Source organism: Triticum aestivum, chromosome 4B (assembly GCF_018294505.1).
Source record: "Triticum aestivum cultivar Chinese Spring chromosome 4B, IWGSC CS RefSeq v2.1, whole genome shotgun sequence".
Taxonomy (NCBI): domain Eukaryota; kingdom Viridiplantae; phylum Streptophyta; class Magnoliopsida; order Poales; family Poaceae; genus Triticum; species Triticum aestivum.
The window spans coordinates 21,910,877-21,927,949 of NC_057804.1; the positions used below are offsets into that span (position 1 = coordinate 21,910,877).

The 17,073-nt window shown below is 44.6% G+C and overlaps 2 long non-coding RNA genes across 6 annotated transcripts in view; both read right to left on the bottom strand.

The window, feature by feature from the left end:
- Positions 1-924, bottom strand: part of LOC123090675 (uncharacterized) — a 31,237-nt gene extending 30,313 nt beyond the window's left edge. For all 5 annotated transcript variants that reach the window (XR_006442530.1, XR_006442533.1, XR_006442534.1 and 2 more), the window contains exons 1-3: positions 825-924; positions 535-610; positions 144-242 (exon numbers count right to left, since the gene is read on the bottom strand). This is a non-coding gene — a long non-coding RNA (uncharacterized lncRNA). The remainder of the gene's footprint in view (positions 1-143; positions 243-534; positions 611-824) is intronic.
- A 971-nt stretch (positions 925-1,895) lies between these two features.
- On the bottom strand, positions 1,896-3,794 carry LOC123094259 (uncharacterized). Its single transcript, XR_006445780.1, has 6 exons — positions 3,554-3,794; positions 3,254-3,328; positions 2,868-2,966; positions 2,578-2,653; positions 2,187-2,285; positions 1,896-1,972 (listed from the first exon to the last, which is right to left on the bottom strand). It is a non-coding gene; the product is annotated as an uncharacterized lncRNA (long non-coding RNA).
- Between the last annotated feature and the right edge of the window lie 13,279 nt (positions 3,795-17,073).

The following is a 17,073-nucleotide window of genomic DNA, read 5'->3' on the forward strand; positions in this document are numbered from 1 at the left end:
GTGAGTAGCTAGCAATTGGTCAGATTTCATGGCCAACTGCAAGGGATGATTTGTGACAAGAAAGTTAAGCTTTCAGTTTAACAACAAATCAATCAGCTTTCAGTAGTACACTAGTGAAATATTATGGGGCAGTGGCTTAGCACCTATGCGAATGCCGGGGAGGACGACAAGACGAATCGTGGCAGGACCGGAGGCGTCAACATGGAAGAAGAATGGATCCCCATCATCACGAAAAATCATCCCTGCGCGCGTGAGGAAACGAACCGCATTAGGGAAGGGAAGGGAACCAAATCGAAACCAAACCGAAAAAAGAAACAGAGATGGTGGCGACCTGACCCATTACTGAATTGCTTGCATTACTGAACTAACAGCCAGCAACATTTCAAGTGACGACTGAACGTGGAGCATTTGACAAAAGTCAAGACCGACATCCAGCAATGGCACGCATAGCACAAAGGTCCAAAACTGAATCCCCTAGGACGCACGCATCTAGAACTTGAATAAAATCTTTCGCTTCTGCCGAAATTAACTCACCGTCTGATGAAGTCGATGCGGGAGACAGATCCGTGTTCCTCCCCGCCTTGTCACTCACCAACCCCACGAGCCTGACCTGCATATCCCAAACCCAAGCAACTGTAGTGAGTGCTTCCTCACTGGAAACTAATCGTTGTAAGTACGCGTGTGAGTAGCTAGCAATTGGTCAGATTTCATGGCCAACTGCAAGGGATGATTTGTGACAAGAAAGTTAAGCTTTCAGTTTAACAACAAATCAATCAGCTTTCAGTAGTACACTAGTGAAATATTATGGGGCAGTGGCTTAGCACCTATGCGAATGCCGGGGAGGACGACAAGACGAATCGTGGCAGGACCGGAGGCGTCAACATGGAAGAAGAATGGATCCCCATCATCACGAAAAATCATCCCTGCGCGCGTGAGGAAACGAACCGCATTAGGGAAGGGAAGAGAACCAAATCGAAACCAAACCGAAAAAAGAAACAGAGATGGTGGCGACCTGACCCATTACTGAATTGCTTGCATTACTGAACTAACAGCCAGCAACATTTCAAGTGACGACTGAACGTGGAGCATTTGACAAAAGTCAAGACCGACATCCAGCAATGGCACGCATAGCACAAAGGTCCAAAACTGAATCCCCTAGGACGCACGCATCTAGAACTTGAATAAAATCTTCCGCTTCTGCCGAAATTAACTCACCGTTTGATGAAGTCGATGTGGGAGACAGATCCGTGTTCCTCCCCGCCTTGTCACTCACCAACCCCACGAGCCTGACCTGCATATCCCAAACCCAAGCAACTGTAGTGAGTGCTTCCTCACTGGAAACTAGTCGTTGTAAGTACGCGTGTGAGTAGCTAGCAATTGGTCAGATTTCATGGCCAACTGCAAGGGATGATTTGTGACAAGAAAGTTAAGCTTTCAGTTTAACAACAAATCAATCAGCTTTCAGTAGTACACTAGTGAAATATTATGGGGCAGTGGCTTAGCACCTATGCGAATGCCGGGGAGGACGACAAGACGAATCGTGGCAGGACCGGAGGCGTCAACATGGAAGAAGAATGGATCCCCATCATCACGAAAAATCATCCCTGCGCGCGTGCGGAAACGAACCGCATTAGGGAAGGGAAGGGAACCAAATCGAAACCAAACCGAAAAAAGAAACAGAGATGGTGGCGACCTGACCCATTACTGAATTGCTTGCATTATTGAACTAACAGCCAACAACATTTCAAGTGACGACTGAACGTGGAGCATTTGACAAAAGTCAAGACCGACATCCAGCAATGGCACGCATAGCACAAAGGTCCAAAACTGAATCCCCTAGGACGCACGCATCTAGAACTTGAATAAAATCTTCCGCTTCTGCCGAAATTAACTCACCATCTGATGAAGTCGATGCGGGAGACAGATCCGTGTTCCTCCCCGCCTTGTCACTCACCAACCCCACGAGCCTGACCTGCATATCCCAAACCCAAGCAACTGTAGTGAGTGCTTCCTCACTAGAAACTAGTCATTGTAAGTACGCGTGTGAGTAGCTAGCAATTGGTCAGATTTCATGGCCAACTGCAAGGGATGATTTGTGACAAGAAAGTTAAGCTTTCAGTTTAACAACAAATCAATCAGCTTTCAGTAGTACACTAGTGAAATATTATGGGGCAGTGGCTTAGCACCTATGCGAATGCCGGGGAGGACGACAAGACGAATCGTGGCAGGACCGGAGGCGTCAACATGGAAGAAGAATGGATCCCCATCATCACGAAAAATCATCCCTGCGCGCGTGAGGAAACGAACCGCATTAGGGAAGGGAAGGGAACCAAATCGAAACCAAACCGAAAAAAGAAACAGAGATGGTGGCGACCTGACCCATTACTGAATTGCTTGCATTATTGAACTAACAGCCAACAACATTTCAAGTGACGACTGAACGTGGAGCATTTGACAAAAGTCAAGACCGACATCCAGCAATGGCACGCATAGCACAAAGGTCCAAAACTGAATCCCCTAGGACGCACGCATCTAGAACTTGAATAAAATCTTCCGCTTCTGCCGAAATTAACTCACCGTCTGATGAAGTCGATGCGGGAGACAGATCCGTGTTCCTCCCCGCCTTGTCACTCACCAACCCCACGAGCCTGACCTGCATATCCCAAACCCAAGCAACTGTAGTGAGTGCTTCCTCACTGGAAACTAGTCGTTGTAAGTACGCGTGTGAGTAGCTAGCAATTGGTCAGATTTCATGGCCAACTGCAAGGGATGATTTGTGACAAGAAAGTTCAGCTTTCAGTTTAACAACAAATCAATCAGCTTTCAGTAGTACACTAGTGAAATATTATGGGGCAGTGGCTTAGCACCTATGCGAATGCCGGGGAAGACGACAAGACGAATCATGGCAGGACCGGAGGCGTCAACATGGAAGAAGAATGGATCCCCATCATCACGAAAAATCATCCCTGCGCGCGTGAGGAAACGAACCGCATTAGGGAAGGGAAGGGAACCAAATCGAAACCAAACCGAAAAAAGAAACAGAGATGGTGGCGACCTGACCCATTACTGAATTGCTTGCATTACTGAACTAACAGCCAGCAACATTTCAAGTGACGACTGAACGTGGAGCATTTGACAAAAGTCAGGACCGACATCCAGCAAGGGCAGGTGGAGCACAAAGGTCCAAACTGAATCCCCTAAGATGCATCTAGAACTTGAATAAAAAGCTTGCGCTTTGCCGAAATTAACTCACGTCTGATGAAGTCGATGTGGGAGATAGATCCGTGTTCCTCCCCGCCTTGTCACTCACCATCCCCACGAGCCTGACCTGCGTATCCCAAACCCAAGCAACCGTAGTGAGTGCTTCCTCACAGGAAAGTGGAAACTAGCGTTGTAAATATGCGTGTAAGTAGCAGTTGGTCAAATTTCGTGGCCAACTGCAAGCAATGATTTGCTTCTCCTTCCTTGCCCCCAAACTGAACGCACGCATGAGTCAGACGCGGAGATGGACGGGAACCACAAGGAATTAGGGGAGAAGAGGAGGGACTCATACCTGGAGAAGAGGGTCGCGGGCGAGGAGCCGCTGCGTGGTTGTGGAGGACGACGACGCTGTGGCAGTGGCGGATCTGCACGCCGCCTGACCAGCTCGAGCAGGGGCCGGCAGTGGTGCGACGGCGCCGATGGCAAAGAGGCCGGGGTGGAAGGAGGAAGCGGCGGTGGGAGAGGACCATGGCCGCGGTGGTAGCGGATGCGTGTGCGTCCTCGCGTCTACGCGGCGGCGGCGGCGGGGCTGGGGTTTGGGTCGGGGGGAGAAGAGTTCAGTTTGGGTTGGGCCTGGCTGGGGTTGGGACTTGGGGTGGGGTGGGGTGGAGGATATTTTCATTTTGGGTTTGAACCGTAACCGCGAATATTTTCACGCCTCGGCGCGGCAGCCCAAAATAGTGTTTGCAAGGAGCCAAGGAGCGAGAAGCATGCCCATGAACTAATTTAGAGTTTTCGGTATTGAGTTTGACATGTTTCGTTTTCATTGATCATTCCGGCTCTCACATGGATTGCCCCCGTCAAGTCGATCTCAGTCGTTCAACCTTTCTAGATCCAACGGTACAGACATACGTCACGCGGATCACGCCCGACAAAACCCGTCAAAGTTTTTTTATCGGTTCCCACCACTTCATGGCCTAAATTTCTTAATGGATTATTGTAGATTCAAAAAAACACTAGAAAACAAGTTCAATATAAATATGTAAAACTAAAAAAATATTGAAATGATTCTTTTTTTGTGATTGCATCCTCTAGAATCCTTTCACCATGTGGGAATCGGTTTATTATTTAGGAGTAGTGTTTATTTTCTACCTACACCCAAATTCAAATCATGTATTTCATCGGGACGGTCGTTGAGTCCACAATGCCCCACCACCGGCGAGCTTCCCCACAAGGATATCCAGCTCATCCTTGCATCGTGCCACGCTCCCGAAGCTTCGTGCTGCCCAGTGTGATCTACGAGGCCCGGCCTCCTATAGCTTCAATGGATCTCCTAGCGTCGCCCTTCTTAGGTACCCCAAACTCCTATGGCTTCGTGGACCTCCCGCCGCCACCGTCCTAAAGTTCTCGACCGATACACGAGCTCTCCGTCGAATTTCTCCTACATGCGAGCCCATCGTAGTGTCGCCTCACGCCACCATTCACTCCCCATCGCTTCGGTGAACACGTCATATGCAGGAGTAGTGGTTATTTTCTTCCCTACACGAAAATGCAAATCATGCGTTTCATAGGGACGGTCGTTGAGTCGATAATGCCCCAACACCAGCGAGCTTGCACACAAGGACATCCAGCTCATCCATGCATCGTGCCACGCTCCCGAAGATTCGTAGCTAGAAATTGGGGTGGAGTGCTTTGACTTGGGCCTGCTAGGCCTCCCTGAGTCTCGCGGCTGCGGTGGCGGCGACGACGACGAGTCCTTCCTCCTAACCGAAGCATGTAAGGAGGGAAGTTTGTGTTTGAATTTAGGCTGTAGTGATGATGGCGATAGCGGAATTAAGAGAGCCCGCCGGATACCCTGGTGACGGATGAGGCCGTGCCGCCATCGAAGTTGGACTCGGCTAGGTCGGTGACGTCGCGCGCATGCATGCGTGTCCCACTAAGTTCATCGGTTCATGCATGCTCTAAGTGAGGTGAGGACGGCAACAACAAGTCTAAGTATGCATTCATTATCAGAGAGATTGTCAGTAGTTTGGGGGAACAAAGTTCTTGCATTGCTCATGCTCGTCCAAGTTGTAATAGGGCTAGTCATTCCTTGGAGAATTTTGCTTTGGCTAAGCTCTGGCCCGGAGGAAGTCCTGAAAGTTGTTGTTGGATGAGATTGTAACATGTTATCCTGATTGAGTAATGCAAGACCTTAGTATTTCGCAAATAAAAGAAGAGGTGAGGACGGCACCGGCAGCGGCGGCCTCGGAAGAGCAAGATGCATGGGGAAAATATGTGGCCTTTGTGCTCGCTAGCTCGTGCATTGCTTGGGTACACTACTAGGGAAATGCTTATACACAGAGCTCACCAGTAGTCCTTTAAAAAAGGAAGCACTCGGTAAGAGCGCTGCTACTGTGCACATAGCAGTAGCGCTGTAGATACAAAACACACTACTATTATAATTGCCAGACCGTTGCAGGCAGGCTAGGTATACTAGTAGCGCTCATACATAAAAAGTGCTACTGCTATTGAACTTAGCAATAGCGCTTTCCTCTAACCAGCGCTACTGCTAAATTCAGTCCCCTCCCAAGATCAAAGTTTAGTCCCACCTCGCTCCGCGAACAGAATGTTTATCACCTTAAATATGGTGCTTCTCAAACTATCACAACCACTTGGTCTTCATCGTACTCTATGTGTAGGATCTGTGGCAAACCAGCGAAGATTCATACTGACAATTTAGACTCTGCACAAAAAGATCAATGATGACTAATGCCTTTTTTAATTTGATGTTTTTTACATGCTAATGATCATAGCCTTAGTAGTAGCGCTGGTTCCACAAAAACCGCTACTGCTAATCATCTTAGTAGTAGCGCTTGTTCCACTAAAGCGCTACTGCTATGTATCTTAGCAGTAGCGGTGGTTACAAACTAGCGCTACTACTACGGGTACCTTATCTACACGCCCCCGCCCGCGTGCGTCCTCACTCTCCCCTCACACTCTCACTCGCCCACTCCGCCGCGCGCCGTCGCCCACCAGCGCCCCCCAAGGTACGTATCTGGCCCCCACCCTTCCCTCCCTCTCGCCGCCCTCCTCTCCCCTCTCGTCGCCCCACCTCCATATGTCGCCCCTCCTCCATCCTCCTCCTCTCGCCAAGCAATGTGACTAATGAGTTAATTGCGGGATGATGCAGTATGGAACGAGTAAAGAGACTTGCCAGTAACGAGATTGAACTAGGTATGGTGATACCGAGAATCGACTCTCGGGCAAGTAACATACCGATGACAAAGAGAACAATGTATGTTGTTATGCTATTTGACCGGAAATGTGTCTCGGTCATGTCTACATAGTTCTCGAACCCGTAGGGTCCGCAGGCTTAACATTCAATGACGATTTTTATTACGAGCTTTGTGATTTGATGTGCCGAAGGTTGTTCGGAGTCCCGGATGAGATCACGGACATGACGAAGAGTCTCGAAATGGTTGAGACGTAAAGATCGATATATTGGAAGGCTATATTCGGACATCGGAAAGGTTCCGAGTGATTCGGGTATTTTTGACGGTATTGTTGGATGAAGTGGCCCAGACCGACATTACATGACCGCATTCATGAGACTGGTTCTACCGCTGTGCTTTGCACACAGGTGGCTAGTGGGTGTCTGTTTCTCCAACTTTAGTTGAATCGAGTGTGACTACGCCCGGTCCTTGTTGAAGGTTAAAACAGCACACTTGATGAAAAATCGTTGTGGTTTTGATGCGTAGGTAAGAACGGTTCTTGCTAGAAGCCCGTAGCAGCCACGTAAAACTTGCAACAACAAAGTAGAGGACGTCTAACTTGTTTTTGCAGGTCTTGCTGTGATGTGATATTGTCAAGACGTGATGATATATACATTGTTGTATGAGATGATCATGTTTTGTAACAGTTATCGGCAACTGGCAGGAGCCATATGGTTGTCGCTTTATTCTATGAAATGCAATCGCCATGTAATTGCTTTACTTTATCACTAAGCGGTAGCGATAGTCGTAGTAGCAATAGTTGGCGAGACGACAGCGATGCTTCGATGGAGATCAAGGTGTCAAGCCGGTGACGATGGTGATCATGACGGTGCTTTGGAGATGGAGATCAGAGGCACAAGATGATGATGGCCATATCATATCACTTATTTGATTGCATGTGATGTTTATCCTTTTATGCATCTTATTTTGCTTAGTACGGCGGTAGCATTATAAGATGATCTCTCACTAAATTTCAAGGTACAAGTGTTCTACCTGAGTATGCACCATTGCGACAATTCGTCGTGCCGAGACACCACGTGATGATCGGGTGTGATAAGCTCTACGTTCACATACAACGGGTGCAAGCCAGTTTTGCACATGCAGAATACTCGGGTTAAACTTGACGAGCCTAGCATATGCAGATATGGCCTCGGAACACTAAGACCGAAAGGTCAAGCGTGAATCATATAGTAGATATGATCAACATAGTGATGTTCACCATTGAAAACTACTCCATCTCACATGATGATCGGACATGGTTTAGTTGATATGGATCACGTGATCACTTAGATGATTAGAGGGATGTCTATCTAAGTGGGAGTTATTAAGTAATATGATTAATTGAACTTTAATTTATCATGAACTTAGTCCTGATAGTATTAGCATATCTATGTTGTAGATCAATAGCCCGTGATGTAGCTCCCCGTTTATTTTTGATATGTTCCTAGAGAAAAACTATGTTGAAAGATCATAGTAGCAATGATGCAGACTAGGTCCATGATCTGAGGATTATCCTCATTGCTGCACAGAAGAATTATGTTCTTGATGCACCGCTAGGTGACGGACCTATTGCAGGAGCAGATGCAGACATTATAAACGTTTGGCAAAGCTCGATATGATGAATACTTGATAGTTTAGTGCACCATGCTTTACGGCTTAGAACCGGGACTTCAAAAACGCTTTGAATGCCACGGAGCATATAAGATGTTCCAAGAGTTGAAAATGATATTTCAGACTCATGCCCATGCTAAGAAGTACGAGACCTCTAACAAGTACTTTGCCTACAAGATGGAGGAGAATAGCTCAACCAGTGAGCATGTGCTCAAATTGTCTAGGTACTACAATCGCTTGAATCAAGTGGGAGTTAATCTTCCAGATAAGATAGTGATTGACAGAGTTTTCTAGTCACTATCACCAAGTTACTAGAACTTTGTGATGAACTATAATATGTACGGGGTGACGAAAACGATTCCCGAGCTCTTCGCAATGCTGAAATCAGCGAAGGTAGAAATCAAGAAAAGCATCAAGTGTTGATGGTCGACAAGACCACTGGTTTCAAGTAAAAGGGCAAGAAAAAGAAAGGGAACTTTAAGAAGAATGGCAAGCAAGTTGCCACTCCCATGAAGATGTAGGGTAACGCAGGAGAAAACAAAATTTTTCCGACCTACGCACCAACCCAGGACCACTATGGAGACTGCATACATGGTTTGATCTTTTTCGTTACCGACTCGTAGCGCAGCGGGAAGTAGAGTCGATGACGAACGGCGGTGCAGATCCCCGCAGCTAGGATTTACAACCTCCCAACCGCGAGGATGTAAACCCTCATCTGTTCCTCAGACAGCCCTCCGGGAGACGGTCGAATAGCCCCCCCAGACGGTGTCGCGAACAGCCCTTCGGGAGGACCTTCGAAACTCGAACGGTCACTCGAACAGCCCTTCGGGAGGACCTTCGAAACTCGGACGGTCACACGGACAGCCCTACGGGAGGCACTCACGAACTAAGACCGAAACTATGATCTCTCTACAGAGTTGCACACATACGGTGTCATCTATCCAGCAGGGCTTCGCCGTCCAGAACTAGTTCCTGCCGGAACCCAGACAGCCTTACGGCTCTACGAAACTATTTCGCTAGGAGGGAGAGAAGAAGCCAGATCATTGCATGGCACTTGTATGAGAGAAAAGGGATGAGTGTGGAGGGCTGCCCTTCCACCTCTATTTATAGGAAATCCCAAGGGGTAGGGTAGTTTAACACAAAAACCCAAAATGCACATGAATGAAGTCCTTCCTCAAGGGCATAAGAGTGAAACCAAGGAACAAGAGGGGCTCCAAGGTGGAGCCCCAAGTGTGGCCGGCCACACCCCTTGGGGGGCCCCCATGAGGGCCTCCCAATCCATCCATGTCATCCCTAGATCTTTTGGGTAAAGCCCCAAAAGGTGGCTTTCCATAAAATATCCCAAAAAGCACTTTCACTATTCACGACGACATTTTTCAGCGTCCGTTCGAACTGAAAATATTTATGTGGGCTTAGAATATTTCCAATACCCACCATAATAATTTTCAACGCGTTTTGGAACAATTCCAATTTAGTGATTTTCATCTGCGAAAAGCATCTGAAGCGGTTCCGGCAGCTCCGGAACATTTCCGGTTTTTATCTCAGAAAATTCCAAAAAGCTTCCAGAATGATTCTGGCACCCTTCAAGAATTATCAGGAATTTGCCGAAACCAAATTGACTTAATGGTATATCCCGAAACAACTTTTCGGTATCATCGAAACTCATCCGATGACCTCTCTCTGCGGTACGATTCCGCTGTCCGAAACTTTTCCGGTGTCCGAAACTTTTTCGGTGATTTTCTCTTAGACTCCCTGTCTAGTATTCAACAGATAGATGACCCTTAAGTGTGTGACCCTATAGGTTCGGTGAAGTATAGACATGACCCGGAACCCCTTCCGATCAATGATCAACATCGGAGCCGTGGACACCCATATTGACCCCTATACCCACACGAATGAATATTCGAGTGAACCTCCAGTTGCCGTGTGCTATTCCTGTTGCTTCGCGATATGTTACAAAGACCCGAGGTGAGATTTACTTGCATCCCCGTGGATCAACAATTTGTCCACTATGCTAGTTACCTCGTTACTGGTTTTGTTCTCTTTTCTCGTTTCCGCGTTCCGGCATCCCTGTGATCAAATCACACTGTGTCTGGCCAGACGATGATGGATACCGTAACACCGAGAGGGCCTGAGAATATCTCTCCACAGTTGGAGGAGCAAATCCCAATCTTGATCTATCAAGTTACTTGACACACTTTTCCATGAACCCGTAAGCCGCCGTAATAGCCACCCATTTACGGATGACGTTTAACAAACCCCAAAGTTCATGAAGCAAGCATGAAGAAACTCGATACTCTCATGGTCTAAGGAATCATGCAAACGTTAACCATCTCTGTGTTATTTACCATTAACTTGTGATGAATGAATCTCATTGCATAACATCAAACCGGGTCGATTCAACACAAATGTTCTCTCAACATTGTGCCCTCAAAGTTGCTGGCATAGACATGCCCATGATCAGGAAAACAGAACCATCATGCAACACTTGAGCTAGTCTTAGAGGCTAGACTAGGAATACTTCTTACCGTTTATTATTCCACACGTGCATATGAGTCTTCCTCCAAGCCTCGTGGATATTGCAGACTCGAGAATCATTGCAGTTATAGCATGGAACATAAACATAACTATGAACTCGGAGATAAATAATAGCATTTATTATTGCCTCTAGGGCATATCTCCTACAGACTCCCACTTGCACTAGAGTCAATAATCTAGTCAATGCTAATGCACTTTACACCTATGGCACATTGGTGTAAATATGCTTCGCATGTGGTATAGCCTGATGTCCATCAGATCTGACAACTTCAGCTCCGTGTCTATCTCTGCATATCCTCGCGTTTTTACGCTTTCACAAAATTCATATTTTGTGCGGACTTGACTTTGTATAAATGTGAATCACAGGTTGAACCTGGATTCCTCAGACTGAGTTATGGAGAAACTACCTGCAGTAGTGTCCCATTGACAAAAGCCATCTTGGAACCATACTAAGTTCATGAATGAACTATATGATTCAACATCTTGTTTGTCGCTTCTAAAGCGTCAACATACTTAGTCATTTGTTTATAGAATTCGCCACAGTATCCTGTTGGGAACAATTTCCAACTACCGTGCCACCATATTGTGTATTACACAAAACCCTTAACTTAAATCGAAAATCGCATGGAGAAAAGATGAAGACTGTATCGATGTAACATTTTACAACGAACTCTTCATGATCTCCGCTTGCGAGAAAACATATCATCAGTACTTACTCTAGTACTCAATGACATCTTTCACTGTTGGCCCATGATCAGTACTTTGATCACTTTAGTATCCATACTCGCAACATCTTGGGAGTATTGGACATATCTGGTTGTTTTACATACCATGGAATACATGATTAATCCAAACACATGAGTGTGTCGAATCTCCATCATGTATTTTGCTCATCAGTGTTTTGGGACACTAATTCTTGCAAAAACTCTTTCCATGTGACTTCGACAAGAATCACTCCTTGTCGTTCTTAGTGCTAAACGGTTTTAGCATCTTGTCAATATGTATTTATTGCTTAGCCCTATTAGGTAAATCTATCTCCATAGATCATTATGCCTAATATTGAGGCTATTTTAGCCTAAGCACTTCATCAAAAAAACTATTTTCAAATGAAGTCCTAATTCGTGTCAAGAAATTTATTTCCAATTAACAATGTGTCAAGCACACAAGGTTTTTAGAAATATTTTTACGCTCCCACTTACTTTCTTGAATTACAAGCATCTTCATTACCCATTGATGAAGTCAAACCCTTTTGACCATTTCATCAAAGTACGAAGATTCCAACTCCATATTGCTGTCTTCTGTCCATCGCTGGAACTCTGAAGTTTGCACCCTTACTAGCATCCTCTGGATAGACAAAATGCCTTGGACTGTAACATATGCAAGTCCTTGGTTTCGTTTCCATCAGATGGAAATCCTATTGTCATCCATGTTTAATATCTCATGATTGAAATATGTATTAATTGCTAGTTCAACCCGAACCGACTTTAAGCATCGCTACGATGAAAACAACCTCACCGTAGTCAACTCTTGAACTTGTTATTTCAACAAGTCGAGCTTTATGGATAAAACATTTTTATCCATATAGGTTTTAAGTTCCATAAATATTCGTTAGACTCTAAGTCTTCTGAAAGGTGTAGCAAGGTTTTAATCTTGAATCACTTATATGGAAACTAACTCGGGTTGTATTGGCATTTAGCCAATTCCGGAGTCAGGGCCCATCAATGCTTCCTTGTGTATCGTAGGTATAATGTTGTCTAACAACAATATCTCGTTTGCGCACCTGAGAGGTTTGCACGAGCCTTGCCTACGTGGTTCAACTGCAAGTTCGACCGAAGTTCATACATTTTATTGTAGAAACTTCCATATCAGTCGCAGTAGGAAACTCTGGAATTACTTCCAAGGTCTCTTTCCTTTGATCTGATGACGAAGATACTGTTTATCTCGTCGAGTTGCACTATTCTCCCACTCACCTTTTCGAAAGAACCATTCTCTTTAAAATCATACCATTTCGTGGCAAAATTATTTGCCTCGGTATAGTGAGGGAGGAGTACCCAATGACTTGGGATAACCTACAAAGTAGCACTTGTCTGATTTGGAATAGGTCTGTAACCTTTACACAAACCCCATATTCCAAATGTTTAAGAAAAGATATAACATGGTTGGGCGTACCATACCATGGTGTCATTTCAACAGACCCGACGGAGCTCTTTTCAGTGTAAAAGCCGCAGTCTCTAAAGCATCACTCTTTAAAAGGGATAATGGCAATTTTATTTATGTCATCTTTGATCTTACCATGTCATAAATGGTTTGATTACATCTCCACGGACTTTCCATTTGCAGTGGTGTTCCGGGAGGTGCAAGTTTATGAAACCCCTTTCACAACTCATCAGACATTCGCTAAACTTGTAACTCAAATATTCCTTTCTGCAATCAAATTGTAGAAACGTAATTTTCTTGTTACAATAACTTCTACTTCATTTTTGAAAACCTTTCGAATGATTTCAAAAGATCCAGACTTACGTCTCATCAAGTAAATATCCATATATCTACTTGAGAGTCATTTCTGAAGATAGATAAATCCACTACTAACAACACTTATCGGACTACACACATCAAATGTATGATCACCAATAAGTTTGTTGTTCGTTCCTTATGGCTTGTGAATGGTATTTTAGTCACTTCACTTTTCGGAGGAAAGTTGCAAGTGTGAGATGATTCAAAAATCAAATGACTTCAAAGTCCATCATAATGGAATTTTCCATGCGGGTTTCTCCAAATGTGACCAAATGTAGTGCCACACTTGTGTGGTATTCTTTTAGTCTTGCGACATTTAGCGTCAGTGTTATGGATGTATCATATTACCATCAATATTCATAACATACATCCCATCTTGGATGGAAGCATGGCCCTTCATGTTATTCATAATACTTAACAACAATTGTTGTTTTTATGAATAATTATTTTGCAACAAACATTGTGTAGTGGGCTAGAGTGTATGAAACTCTAAAATGAATCATGAAAGTAAACCCAGAGGTATTTGTATTATTATCAATATTCATAACATACTTTTCATTCATAATGAAAATATGGCCCTTGTGTTATTCATAACATCGAACATAAAAAGTTCTCTTATGAACAACCTTCTTGCAAGATACCTTATGCAATGGGCTAGAGTTTGAAAAACTCTAAATGAATTATGAAAATAAATACAGACGACAATACACCGGTATAGTAACATTTACTATGTTCCCTGTGTATACCTTAACCTCATTTCTGGCTAGCCTTTTAGGCCATAGTAGCTCTTACATTGATTCGTAACAGAATGCAATCGAGCGGGTATCTTTGTGATTAACTCACAATACCCAAGAATTAGTGATTAACATGTTTAACCATAATTCCCAAGCACTATATCTTTGACCAGCCTACTATACATCAAAAACTTGTATGACATTCATACATGAGCTGGATATTCCAGACTTCTTTTCTTTTTGCCATTTTACTTCTAACAGTTTAACTTTTAGTATTTCTCCTACTTCCAGAAAAAGCATCCAACTTCATCATATGAAAGGCTTTCTTCTGGATCCCTCTCCTATCAGTCAAATGCCTAGTAAACACTTTTACTAACAGTTTGCAAAACAAACATTGCTTTGGATATCACATATCTGTTAGCCTTTGTTTGTGTCTGAAAAATGATTTTCAGATTCCATGAATATCACATAACTATCCAAACCTTCGAAGTTCGGGTCTCATGGAAGCAAACATATTGCACTTGACTGAAAACGGAATTCTAGCTTTTGGATCGAAGGACGAGAGTCACATGATCCATAGCATTAGCGGGAGAATACCAAAAGTATGCGATAGGACAAAGTCCTTCTCGGCACTCTTGAGGACAATCCTCACATTACGTTACCAACTGTAAAGTTTTAACCAGATATTTAACAGCTATTCAATTTTAATAGGGAAGGTGGAAACGCGGGCCATTATTCTATAACTATTAGCAAGAAACACTTAGAGAGTGTTCATAATTAATTGCACTGAGAATTAAACATGTTAATTCAATAGTGCGCTCCCACTCAAATCAATATCTCTCATAATTAATTTTGAGTGATACAAGATCCAGACTTCAACTCATCGCCATAGAATCATCATCTCATAACGGGAATTTTAATCGGTAGGCCAACTTGCCGATCACATCTCTATGTGACTCTTGCTCATCTTTCGATGCGTGTGTTCCGAGCTCAGGACGATCCTGCCATGAACGTCAAGACAACCAAGTGATCTTGCTGCGAGGTCTGACCTCACCCGCCTCACACTTCTCTAATCGTTCGTACCCATGCATCCATGGCGCACCCCGAAAAGATAGGTGCCGTGACGGTGCTACACTTGGGAGAACACTAACTACTTGATATTTTAGTGAGAGATCACCCTAATAAAAAGCGACTACCGCGCAATCAAGAAGGGTGCATCATAAGGGATAAACATCTCAGGCAATTCATAATAGCATGATATGGTATAGCCCTTTCTGACGGAGAAGTCTTTCATTTCTTCGTCTTCGGCATTCGCGTCGGTGTTCACCTTCGTGAAGATTGCCACCATCTTGTCGATGCACCAAATAATATTGCTATCTCTATAGCTAATAAAATAAGTGCATTACTTAAGGTTGACACGCAGGTCACTAAAGTGACAATCATATGGCTCCAGCCATCATGCCGAATCATGACACACAGGTCATGTTAATCAATTTACATCATATAGTCATCTCATACATAATCAAATTGAATATGAGCATTGCTATACCACATCACATGCACATGCAAACCCTCCTGCAAAACCAAGTTAGACGTTTCTAATCGGTTCATGCAAACTTGTTTTTCGTGGCTTCTAAGGTTTCGACTTTAAACCACAGCTACCAACATTTTATCATCAAGTATGATTATTCAAGTTGCTAGATTAACATCTCGGGGTGTATGAAACACGAGATAATTAAATCTCGAGCCCCATACTAAACTTCGTCATACGCATGACCCCCGTGCAGATCATATCTGCAATGCCCTTTCATCTGCGAATTTCATCTTTCTTTTGACTACGGCAGAATCCAAAGAACTGATAGCACTTCCATGATCAATCAGGATCACGGATTGCCAGAACTTTGTCAAATTCCACCATGATGTCTCGAGATTGAGCAAACACAAATTCTAGGGAAGCAACAAGAACATCGGGTAACAGATTTCATCTGTCACCCGCATAAATAATTTTCAGCAATAGATCTCATCTACTCCAAAATTATATTATGCAATACCCATACATCTCCATGTATTCTAGATCGTAACCTGCATCTACGCATAGCACGGCTCATGATGCCACTGTAGGGTAACACAGGAGAAAACAAAATTTTTCCGACCTACGCACCAGCCCAGGACCACTATGGAGACTGCATACATGGTTTGATCTTTTTCGTTACCGACTCGTAGCGCAGCGGGAAGTAGAGTCGATGACGAACGGCGGTGCAGATCCCCGCAGCTAGGATTTACAACCTCCCAACCGCGAGGATGTAAACCCTCATCTGTTCCTTAGACAGCCCTCCGGGAGACGGTCGAATAGCCCCCCCAGACGGTGTCGCGAACAGCCCTTCGGGAGGACCTTCGAAACTCGAACGGTCACTCGAACAGCCCTTCGGGAGGACCTTCGAAACTCGGACGGTCACACGGACAGCCCTACGGGAGGCACTCACGAACTAAGACCGAAACTATGATCTCTCTACAGAGTTGCACACATACGGTGTCATCTATCCAGCAGGGCTTCGCCGTCCAGAACTAGTTCCTGCCGGAACCCAGACAGCCTTACGGCTCTACGAAACTATTTCGCTAGGAGGGAGAGAAGAAGCCAGATCATTGCATGGCACTTGTATGAGAGAAAAGGGATGAGTGTGGAGGGCTGCCCCTCCACCTCTATTTATAGGAAATCCCAAGGGGTAGGGTAGTTTAACACAAAAACCCAAAATGCACATGAATGAAGTCCTTCCTCAAGGGCATAAGAGTGAAACCAAGGAACAAGAGGGGCTCCAAGGTGGAGCCCCAAGTGTGGCCGGCCACACCCCTTGGGGGGCCCCCATGAGGGCCTCCCAATCCATCCATGTCATCCCTAGATCTTTTGGGTAAAGCCCCAAAAGGTGGCTTTCCATAAAATATCCCAAAAAGCACTTTCACTATTCACGACGACATTTTTCAGCGTCCGTTCGAACTGAAAATATTTATGTGGGCTTAGAATATTTCCAATACCCACCATAATAATTTTCAACGCGTTTTGGAACAATTCCAATTTAGTGATTTTCATCTGCGAAAAGCATCTGAAGCGGTTCCGGCAGCTCCGGAACATTTCCGGTTTTTATCTCAGAAAATTCCAAAAAGCTTCCAGAATGATTCTGGCACCCTTCAAGAATTATCAGGCATTTGCCGAAACCAAATTGACT